Below are 11619 nucleotides of genomic sequence, written 5' to 3'. Positions count from 1 at the left end.
CTCCGTCTCAAAAAAAAAAAAAAAAAAAAAAAGAGCTTCCTCCAGACTCATTTAAATACAGAAGCTGAGCTAGGCGTGGTGGCTCACACCTATAATCCCAGCACTTTGGGAGGCCAAGGCAGATGGATCATCTGTCGTTAGGAATGAGACCAGCCTGGCCAACATGGTGAAACCCTGCCTTTATTAAAAATACAAAAAGTGGTCAGGTACAGTGGCTCATGCCTGTAATCCCAGGACTCTGGGAAGTCGAGGTGGGCAGATCACCTAAGGTCAGAAGTTCAAGACCAGCCTGGCCAACATGATAAAACCCCGTCTCTACTAAAAATACAAAAATTAGCATGGCATAGTGGCAGGTTCCTATAGTCCCAACTACTCGGGAGGCTGAGGCAGGAGAATCTCTTGAACCTGGGAGGCAGAGGTTGCAGTGAGCCGAGATTGTGCCACTGCACTCCAGCCTGGGTGACAGAGCAAGAGTCCATCTCAAAAAAAATACCAAACAAACAAAAAACAAAATTAACCTGGCGTGGTGGCAAGGTGCCCATAGTCCCAGCTACTCGGGAGGCTGATGCAAGAGAATCGCTTGAACCTAGGAGTTCAAGGTCTAGGAGGTAGAGGTCGTAGTGAGCCGAGATTGCACTACTGCACTCCAGCCTGGGCAACAAAGAGATACTCTGACTCAAAAAAGAAAAAAGAAAAAGAAAGAAAACATGAAAAAAACAGAAGCTGGCCGGGCACGGTGGCTCACCTCTGTAACTCTAGCACTTTGGGAGGTAGAGGTGGAGGATTGTTTAAGCCTAGCAGTTCAAGACTAGCCTGGGCAAAGTAGTGAGACTACGTCTCTACAAAAAATTTAAAAATTGGCCAGGCAAGGTGGTGCTTGCTTATAGTCGCAGCTACTCAAGAGGTTGAGGTGGGAGGATTCTTTAAGCCTGGGAGATGAAGGCTGCAGTGAGCTGTGATTGTGCCCCTGTCCTCCAGCCTGCATGACAGAGTGAGACCCTATCTCTAAAACAAAAGAACAGAAGCCCCAGTCTGATGGCAGTGCTTAAAGGACAGGGTCAAGGCAGACAGGCATTTCTGCATCACCATGGAAAGCTCGTGGGAGGAAGTAGATACTGAAGTCATCTTTTTCTGAAGTAATTACTTGTTTGTTCCAGAAAAGGTTAAAATGAGTCATCTCTCTCCTGGTGTGTCCTCCCCCAACCTCCTCCACAGCTCTTCTAAGATTCCGGAGCAGAAATAATAATGGAGTTATCATGGTCACAAATAACCGATAGTCACAAAATCATGACCATCAACATAAGATCATTTATATTTTAAAATGTGATTCGCCAAAATGAGTGAAACATGCATACACAGGGTCATCAGAGGTTGCCATAGAGACGGTCAGCCATATTGTGTCCAGTTTTATTGTTTGTCATGGCTTGGAAGTGCATTCACTGTAATTCGTGTCTTCCCAGAATACTGAAACCCACACGTGCACACACAGGCTAGACACAGTTGAGTGAGTGGCACGTTCCTATAAAATTTAGATTACGCTGTTATTTCATTTGTATTCTTGGAACCATGAAAACTCAGAGCAGCAGGAGCTCTCTGTTCAGAGGATCATTCAACATATGACTTTCACAGCTGTAGAGAATGAGATCAAGGCCAGAAATGGAGGTTAGGAGGAGGGATCTGACCCAAACCTGAGTATGCTCCTTTTTTCGAGAGCAAGATGGTATGGAAGAGACACCGGGGAAATGCGACCTTCAGATCAAGGAAGGACTCAGTGACACTTGAGAATGATGTCTATGACACACAAAGCCCTTTTCTCAGGACATTATGGAGCTCTGGGATATTAATTTTCCCTTTATCTCTATCTAATTCACTCATTTAAATGCTTTAAGAGTGTAAATATCAGCTTTGCGCAATGGCAGTATCGTAGCCAATGAGGTTTATCCAAGGCATGATTACTGCTAATTGAAAACTTTTCCCAATGCCGGGCGCGGTGGCTCAAGCCTGTAATCCCAGCACTTTGGGAGGCCGAGGCGGGTGGATCACGAGGTCAAGAGATCGAGACCATCCTGGTCAACATGGTGAAACCCCGTCTCTACTAAAACTACAAAAAAAATTAGCTGGGCATGGTGGTGCGTGCCTGTAATCCCAGCTATTCAGGAGGCTGAGGCAGGAGAATTGCCTGAACCCAGGAGGCGGAGGTTGCGGTGAGCCGAGATCGCGCCATTGCACTCCAGCCTGGGTAACATGAGTGAAACTCCATCTCAAAAAAAAAAAAAAAAAAAACTTTTCCCAATACCTCGACATGACGACTTGAAATATAGTCGGCACTGGCAATTTTTGACAGTCTCTACGGAGACTGAATTAAAAAAAAAAAAAAAAAAGAGTGTAAATATCAGTACGGATGCGGTGGCTCGCGCCTATAATCCCAGCACTTTGGAAGACCGAGGTGGGTGGATTATAAGGTCAAGGGATAGAGACCATCCTGGCTAACACGGTGAAACCCCATCTCTACTAAAAATACAAAAATTAGCTGGGCATGGTGGTGCATGCCTGTAATCCCAGCTACTCGGGAGGCTGAGGCAGGAGAATCGCTTGAACCCAGGAGGCAGAGGCTGCAGTGAGCCGAGATCAAGCCTCCGCACTCCAGCTTAGGCAACAGGGCAAGGCTCTGTCTCGAAAAAAAAAAAAAAAAAAAAGACTGCAAATATCACTTTTTGAAGTTATACTTTCAGTGAAAGTGTTAAGTGACTGCTGTGGTTTTTAAAATTGTGTTTCCAGGCTGCGCACCATAGCTCACGCCTGTAATCCTAGCACTTTGGGAGGCTGAGGCAGGTGGATTGCCTGAGCTCAGGAGTTTGAGACCAGCCTGGGCAACACAGTGAAACCCTGTCTCTACTAAAATACAAAATAATTATCCGGGTGTGGCAGCGTGCTCCTATAATCCCAGCTACTTGGGAGGCTGTGGCAGGAAGATCACTTGAGCCTGGGAAGATTAAGGCTGCAGTGAGCCGTGATCATGCCACTGCACCCCAGCCTGGGCAACAGAGTGAGACTCTGTCTCAAAAAACAAAAAATACTGGCTGGGTGTGGTGGCTCATGCCTGTAATTCTAGCACTTTGGGAGGCCAAAGAGGGTGGATCACCTGAGGTCAGGAGTTTATAACCAGTTTTGCCAACATGGCGAAACCCAGTCTTTACTAAAAATACAAAAATCATCGGGGTGTGGTGACAGGCACCTGTAATCCCAGCTACTCGGGAGGCCGAGGCACAACAATTGCTTCAACCTGGGAGACAGAGGTTGCAATGAGCCAAGATCATGCCACTGCACTCCAGCCTGGATGACAGAGCAAGACTCTCTCTCAAAAAAAAAAAAAAAAAAGACATTCTTCACAGAAATAGAAAAAACAATCCTAAAATTTATATGGAATCACAAAAGACCCATAATATCCAGTCTCTCCCTGGATCTAAGGAAAAAGAAAAAAAAGAAAGACTCCTAAGAGCCAAGAAATCTTGAGCAGAAAGAATAAAGTTGGCTGAGCACAGTGGCTCATGCCTATAATCCCAGCACTCTGGGAGGCCGAAGTGGGTGGATCACTTGAGATCAGGAGTTCAAGTCCAGCCTGGCCAACGTGGTGAAACCCCATCTCTACTAAAAATACAAAAATTAGCCATGCATGGTGGTACGCCCCTGTAGTCCCAGCTACTAGAGAGGCTGAGGCAGGAGGATCACTTGAACACATGAGACAGAAGTTGAAGTGAGCCGAGATTGTGCCTCTGCACCCCAGCTTGAGCGACAGAGTGAGTCTCTCAAAAAAGAAATAAAAAAGAAGGGCAAAGAAACTGAATAGACATTTCTCAAAATAAAACATATGAATGACCAACAGGTATATAAGAAAAATGCTCAGTAACACTAATCATCAGTGAAATACAAATCAAAACCACAATGAGATATCACCTTACACCTGGTAGAATGGCTATTACCAGAAAGGCAAAAGATAACAAGTGCTGGTGAGGATATGGCAAAAAGGGAACTCTTGCAGGCTGTCGATGGGAATGTGTGTTAGTATAGCCACTATGGAAAAGTGTATGGAGATTCCTCAAAAAGTTAACAACAGAACCACCATATCATCCAACAAACCCACCACTGGGTGTATATCCAAAGGGTATGAAATCATGTTGAAGAGATATCTGCACTCTCATGCTTATTGCAGCACTATTCACAATAGCCAAGAAAGAAAGACAGAGACAATGAAATGCATCCCAGAACAAAAGCTCCAGGTTACTTACAGGAATACAAAAATATCCAGCAACCAATGAGGTAAAATGCACAATGTCTGAGAGCCAACCAACGATGACCAGGAATGCCTTGAAGGGAAAAAGGACCCATAATGAGGAGAATAATCAATCAACCAGAACAGATTCATAATTGACAAGGATGTTAGAATTAGCAGTGAAGGACATTAACACCATTATTATTATAACTTTATGTGTGATATGTGATATAAGAATAGGCTGGGCGCGGTGGCTCACGACTATAACCCCAGCACTTTCGGAGGCCGAGGCGGGTGGATCACCTGAGGTCGGGAGTTTGAGACCAGCCGGGCCAACACAGAGAAACCCCATCTGTACTAAAAATACAAAATTAGCCGAGTGTGGTGGCGCATGCCTGTAATCCCAGCTACTCAGGGGGCTGAGGCAGGAGAATCGCTTGAGCCTGGGAGGCAGAGGTTGCAGTGAGCCGAGATATGCCATTGCACTCCAGCCTGGGCGACAAGAGCAAAACTCCGTCACAACAACAACAACAAACGGAGTAAGTATACATTTGGTCTTTGTTCCTGGTTCCTAGCAGAGCTCTTAAAACTCTTGTAATTTCCTGAATGACGAGGTGAGAGGATCATCTTGTTATTCATAACATGCCTCTTTCAATCATCCCTGAGTTTATGCTAATGAGGCTACTCTCGGAGGGCCCCTTGATAGCTTCAGATGAGGGCTGTTTGCCAGCCCCACCCTGGGCCACTGGAGAGGGGAAAGAGTCTGGAGATTGAGGTAATCATCCATTTTCAGCCAATGGCTTCATCAATCATGCCTACATGATGAAAAGTCCATAAAAACCCCTGAATGGTTTGGCAGGTTTCTGGGTTAGTAAACACATCAGTGTGCTGGGAGGGTGCCCCTTCCATATCTAGTCCTATACATCTCTTCCATTTAGCTGTCCCTGAGTTGTATCCTTTATAATAAACCAGTCATAGGCCTAGCGCGGTGGCTCACACCTGTAATCCTAGCACTTTGGGAGGCCCAGGCGGGCTGATCACGAGGTCAAGGGATCGAGACCATCCTGGCCAACATGGTGAAACCCCGTCTCTATTAAAAATACAAAAATTAGCTGGACATGGTGGCACTTGCCTGTAGTCCCAGCTACTTGGGAGGCTGAGGCAGGGTAATCACTTGAACCCGGGAGGTGGAAGTTGTAGTGAGCTGAGATCGCACCATGCACTCCAGCCTGGATGACAGAGCGAGACTCCATCTCAAAAAATAAAAATAAAATAAATAAATAAATAATAAATAAGTAAACCAGTCATAGTAAATGAAGTGCCTTCCTGAGTTCTGTGAGCCATTCTAACAAATCATCCAACCCGAGGAAGGGGCTGTGGGTACGCCTGATGTATAGCCGATCAATCAGAAGTATGGGAGGCCTGGAGTTTTCAATTGGTGTCTCAAGTGGAGGCAGTTTTGTGGGACCAAGCCCTTAATTTTTGTGATCTGACACCAATTTCAGGTAGTTAGTGTTAGAATTGAATTGAATTGTTGGACACCCAGTTGGAATCTGGAGAGTTGGCAAACTGGTTGTTGGTGTGGAAAAAACCCACACATTTGGTGTCAGAAGTGTTCTGCGGAAAAACAGTTCAGAGTATGCCATATGCTAAAAAAGTTAAATAGAGACATTGAGGATATAAAAAATACATTGAATGGAATTAATAGCACATTAGACATTGCAGAGGAAATATTAGTTAACTTGAAGACATAGCAATAAAAACAATTGAAAACAAAACACACAGAGAAAATAAAATTCAAGAAATGAAAAGAGCATCAACAAGCCATAGGACTTCAAGCAGCCTAATTTATGAGTACTTTGGATCCATGAAGGAAAATAGAGAACTTTAGAAAAAAAAAAAAAAATTGGTTGGGTGCAGTGGCTCATGCGTGTAATCCCAGCACTTTGGGAGGCCAAAGCAGGTAGATCACTAGGTCAGGAGTTCAAGACCAGCCTAACCAAGGTGGTGAAACCCCATCTCTACTAAAAAGACCAAAATTAGCCAGGCATGGTGGCACACACCTGTAATCCCAGCTACTTGGGGGCTGAGGCAGAAAATTGCTTGAACCCAGGAGGCGGAGGTTGCAGTGAGCCGAGATTGCGCCCCTCCACTCCAGCCTGGGAAACAGAGCAAGACTCTGTCTCAAAAAAAAATTTTTTTGAAAATATACAGGCCAGAATTTTTGCAAATTTGATGAACACCAGAAACTACAGACCCAGGAGGCTCGAAAGATCCCAAGAACATGAAGAAAATTACACCAAGGCATACCATCATCAAATTGCTTAAAACCTGTGCTAAAGAAGAAATCTTAAATGCAGCCAGTGAGAAAAATGGGACATGTTATATGCATACGAACAAAGAGAAGGATGACATCAGATTTCTCACTTGAAACAATGCAAACAAGAAGACTGGGAAGCGGCTGGGTGTGGTGGCTCACGCCTGTAATCCCAGCACTTTGGGAGGCCAAGGCAGGTGGATCACCTGAGGTCAGAAGTTCGAGACCAGCCTGGCAAACATGGTGAAACCCCGTCTCTAATAAAAATACAAAAATTAGCCCGGTGTGATGGCACACACCTGTAGTCCCAGCTATTCAGGAGGTAGAGACAGGAGAATCACTTGAACCCAGGAGGTGGAGGCTACAGTGAGCTGAGACTGCACCACTGCACTCCAGCCTGGGTGAGGCAAAGCAAGACTCCTCAAAAAAAAAAAAAAAAAAAAAAAAAAAAGGCTAGGCACAGTGGCTCACAGCTGCAATCCCAGCACTTTGGGAGGCTGAGGCAGGTGGATCACCTGAGGTCGAGAGTTCAAGACCAGCCTGACCAACATGGAAAAACCCCGTCTCTACTAAAAATGCAAAATTATCCTGGTGTGGTGGTGCATATCTGTAATCCCAGCTACTCAGGAGGCTGAGGCAGGAGAATCGCTTGAACCCGGGAAGCAGAGGTTGCAGTGAGCCAAGATCGCGCCATTTCCCTCCAGCCTGGGCAACAAGAGCGAAACTCTATCTCAGAAAAAATAAATCTCCAAAGTACTAAAAAGATTTTTAACAACTTGCAACCTATAATTCTGTACTCCTAAAAATATCTTTCAAAAAATAAGGTGAGACAGCACCGTGGCTTTTTGCAGAGACCCTGTCTCTATAAAAAAAATTGTATTTCATGGGTATAAAATCCCAGTGCTTTGGGAGGCGGAGGTGGAAAGAGTGCTTAAGCCCAGGAGTTCAAGGCTGCAGTGAGCTATGATTTTGCCACTGCACTCCAGTCTGGACGACAGAGACTCTCTCTCTTAAAAAATGGTGAAGACATTTTCAGACACGCAAAAACAGAAAAAATGAACCCACTTATGCCTGAGGTTGCAATTTCTTGAATTTTTGCAATCAGACCTTGGCAATGGCCTTGAGCAGGAGGATATAAATAAGTCCCACATGTTGAGTGTTCCAATAATGAAACACTAGGCATAAATGTGTTTTAATCACCAGTAGATCTGTACTACAAGACATCTCCAAGGACATCCTTCAGGCAGAAGGAAAATGATGCCAGATAGAATTAGGAACGAAGAGCTCTGGAAATGATAACTCATGGGTAAATACGTATGATTCTTTTTCTTATTATTTAAGTCTCTTTAAAAGGTAATTGACAGGCCAGACGCAGTGGCTCACGCCTGTAATCCCAGCACTTTGGGAGGCTGTGGCAGGCAGATCACCTGAGGTTGGGAGTTCGAGACCAGCCTGACCAACATGGAGAAACCTCATCTCTACTAAAAATACAGGCCGGGCATGGTGGCTCATGCCTGTAATCTCAGCACTTTGGGAGGCCAAGGCAGTGGATCACAAGGTCAGGAGTTCAAGACCAGTCTGGCCAATATGGTGAAACCCTGTCTCTACTAAAAATACAAAAATTATCCAGGCAATGTGGCAGGTGCCTGTAATCCCAGCTACTCGGGAGGCTGAGGCAGGAGAATCGGTTGAACCCAGGGGGCGGAGGTTGCAGTGAGCTGAGATCACACCACGGCACTCCAGCCTGGGCAACAGAGCAAGACTCCATCTCAAAAAAAAAAAAAAAATTAGCTGGGCGTGGTGGCACATGGCTGTAATCCCAGCTACTCAGGAGGCAGAGGCAGGAGAATCACTTGAACCCGGGAGGCAGAGGCTGCAGTGAGCCAAGATCATGCCATTGCATGCCAGCATGGGCAACAAAAGCAAAATTTTGCCTCAAAAAAAGAAAAAAAAGATAATTGACTATTTAGGCTGAGAGCTGTGGCTCAAGCCTATAATTCCAGCACTTTGGGAGGTTGAGGCAGTCACATCACTTGAGCCCAGGAGTTTGAGACCAGCCTGGGCAACATGGCAAAACCTCATCTCCTCCCAAAATACAAAAATTAGCCAGGCATGGCCAGGCATGGTGGCTCACGCCTGTAATCCCAGCATTTTGGGAGGCTGAGGTGGGTGGATCACTTGAGGTCAGCAGTTCGAGACCAGCCTGACCAACATGGTGAAACCCCGTCTCCACTAGAAATACAAAAATTAGCCGGGCATGGTGGCACACGCCTGCAATCCCAGCTTCTCAGGAGGCTGAGGCAGGAGAATTGCATGAACCTGGGAGGTGGAGGTTGCAGAGAGCTGAAATCGTTCCGCTGCACTCCAACCTGGGTGACAGAGCGAGACTCCGTCTCAAAAAAAAAAAAAAAAAATTAGCCAGGCATGGTGGCATGCATCTGTGGTCCCAGCTAGTCAGGAGGCTGAGGTCAGGGGAATCACCTGAGCCAAGGGAGATTGAGGCTCAGTGAGCCATAATCACACCACTGCACTCCAGCCTGGGTGACAGAGTGAGACCCTGTCTAAAAAAAAAAAAAAAAAAAAAAGATAATTGACTGTTTCAATAAAAATCACAATGTATTTTGGGGTTTATAACATATGTAAAAGCAAAATGCATGATGCAACAGCATAAAGGCTAAGCAAGAAGAAATAGAAGTACACTAAACATCTTATACTATATGCAAAGTGGTATATATCACTTGAAGGTAGACTATGGTAAGTTAAAGGTGAATATTATAAACCCTAAAGCAATCGGTAAAATAAAACCAATAGTTGGCTGGGTGTGGCGGCCCATGCCTGTAATCCCAGCAGTTTGGGAGGCTCAGGCGGGAGGATCACTTGAGCCCAGAAGTTTGAGACCAGCCCTGGCAACATAGCGAGACCCCGTCTCTACAAAAAAAGTAAAAAGCATTAGCTGGGCATGGTGGCACATGCCTGTAGTCCTAGCTACTTAGAAGACTGAACTGGGAAGATCACTTGAGCCCAGGAGGTCAAGGCTGCAGTGAGCCATAATTCCACCACTGGACTCCAGCCTAGGCAACAGAGCAAAACCCCGTCTCTAAAAATTAAAAAAGAAACCCAAACCAAAATCCAAGAGTTATAGTTGATAAGCCAAGAAAAGATAAAGTGGGCTAGGCATAGTGGAGTGGCTCATGCCTATAATTCCAGCCACTTAAGAGGCTAAGGCAGGGAAGATTCCTTGAGCCCCGGAGTTTGAAATCAGGCTGCGCAAGATAGTGAGATCCTATATCCAAACACAAAGAAACAAAGAAAAAATCCATGTCGTGCGTGAAAAAACAAAACAAAAAACAAACCCATAACACACAAGAGGAGTGATGTCAGCAAAATGGAAGACTAGTAGGCTCCAGGTTCCAGTTCCTTAACAGAAACATCAAAAAGCAGGCAGAATTGTTAGAGTTAACTCTGTCAGAGCTCTGGAAAATAGTTGATATGGTTTAGACTTGTGTCCCCGCTCAACTCTCATGTAGAATTGCAATCCCCAGTGTTGGAGGAGGGGCCTGGTAGGAGGTGATTGGATCATGGGGGCAGATTTCCCCCTTGCTGTTCTCATGATAGTGAGTTCTGATGACATCTGGTTGTATAAAAGTGTGTGCCACCTCCCCGCTTCACTCTCTTCCTCCTGCTCCAGGCCAGGTAAGACATGCCTGCTTCCCCTTCACCCGTGATTTTAAGTTTCCTGAGGCCTCCCAGCCATACTTCCTATACAGCCTGCAGAACCATGAACCAATTAAGCCTCTTTTCTTTATAAATGACCCAGTCTTGGGTACTTCTTTATAGCAGTGCAAGAACAGACTAATAAAATGGTCAAAAGTTTACAGCAACTGTCCAACCAAGAAAAGAGCCATCTTCAAAATGGGAGTACTGAGACATTTTTACTTGCCCTTCCCCCGTGTGCCTGCACAATGGCACTCTTGGTCAGTCTCAAAGCAGCTGCCTTGTTCCCAGTTCCCTTCCTTGAACTGGAGGGAGCAGAGATCTTATTTGCAAATTGTTGCGTATGTGCTTTGTAGTTGTCCACCTCTTCTATATTCCTTTATTCTTGTCTTCTGGATTGTTAGTCTTCATTCTATTCTACCCCTTTGTTTAAGTTATTTTTTGAGACAGTCTTGCACTGTCGTGGTGTGATCTCAGCTCACTGCAATCTCTGCCTCCCAGGTTCGTGATTCTCTTTGCCTCAGCCTCCCAAGTAGCTGAGATTACAAGCACCCACTACCATACCCAGCTAATTTTGTGTATGTGTTTTTAGTAGAGATGGGGTTTCACCATGTTGGCCAGGCTGGTCTCGAACCCCTGACCTCAGGCAATGTGCCAGCCTCAGCCTCCCAAAGTGCTGGGATTACAGGTGTGAGCCACCACGCGCAGCGGATGGCTTATTTATGTCCAGATTCCTGCGGCAGGTGTTCAGTGTCGTCTAGGGTGAGGTCGGAGGGAACCTGCCTGGTGCAGGAGCCAGGGTCATGATGGGAGAGGGGGCTGACTACAAGGACCACACACACACAACGCATTTGTCCTGGTAGGCTGGCCGGTCTGCCAAGTGCATGTACTACCTCCAAAGGAGGTCTCAGGGTGATGAAATCTCAGAATACACTTTTGGGGATCTGTGAGGTGGTCTGGAGAACAGCATCCTTTTTTTGACATGGGGTCTTGCTCTGTGGCCCAGACTGGAGTGCAGTGGCACAATCATAGCTCACTGCAACCTCAACGTCTAGGGCCCAAGTGATTCTCCTGCCTTGGCTTCCCAAAATGTTGACATAACAGGTGGTACCCAGCCTGAGAGGAGTATTTTTATGTCCCCAAACCACAGATTTGCCCACAGGGATGCATTCATTCCATGTGCTCCACTTCCACATTAGCTGTAGAGCAGCTTGTGTCTGTAGAGTAAGTAGCAGTCCCGGGTCCAGACAAGCCAAACACCCCCTCCAGGGACCGACTCCAGGGTAGCGTATGAGGATACTGACCTCCTGACAGGCCC

The 11619-nt window shown here is 45.9% G+C and overlaps 1 pseudogene; it reads left to right on the top strand.

Moving 5' to 3' along the window:
- The first annotated feature begins 1901 nt into the window (after window positions 1–1901).
- LOC116536810 lies at window positions 1902–2022 on the top strand (annotated as a pseudogene).
- The last annotated feature ends 9597 nt before the right edge of the window (window positions 2023–11619 follow it).

Source organism: Sapajus apella, unplaced genomic scaffold (genome assembly GCF_009761245.1).
Source record: "Sapajus apella isolate SASKATOON/1434 unplaced genomic scaffold, GSC_monkey_1.0 scaffold103, whole genome shotgun sequence".
NCBI classification, from domain to species: domain Eukaryota; kingdom Metazoa; phylum Chordata; class Mammalia; order Primates; family Cebidae; genus Sapajus; species Sapajus apella.
The sequence above is the reverse complement of the archived record's forward strand: the minus strand, read 5'-3'. Positions and strand labels throughout refer to the sequence as shown.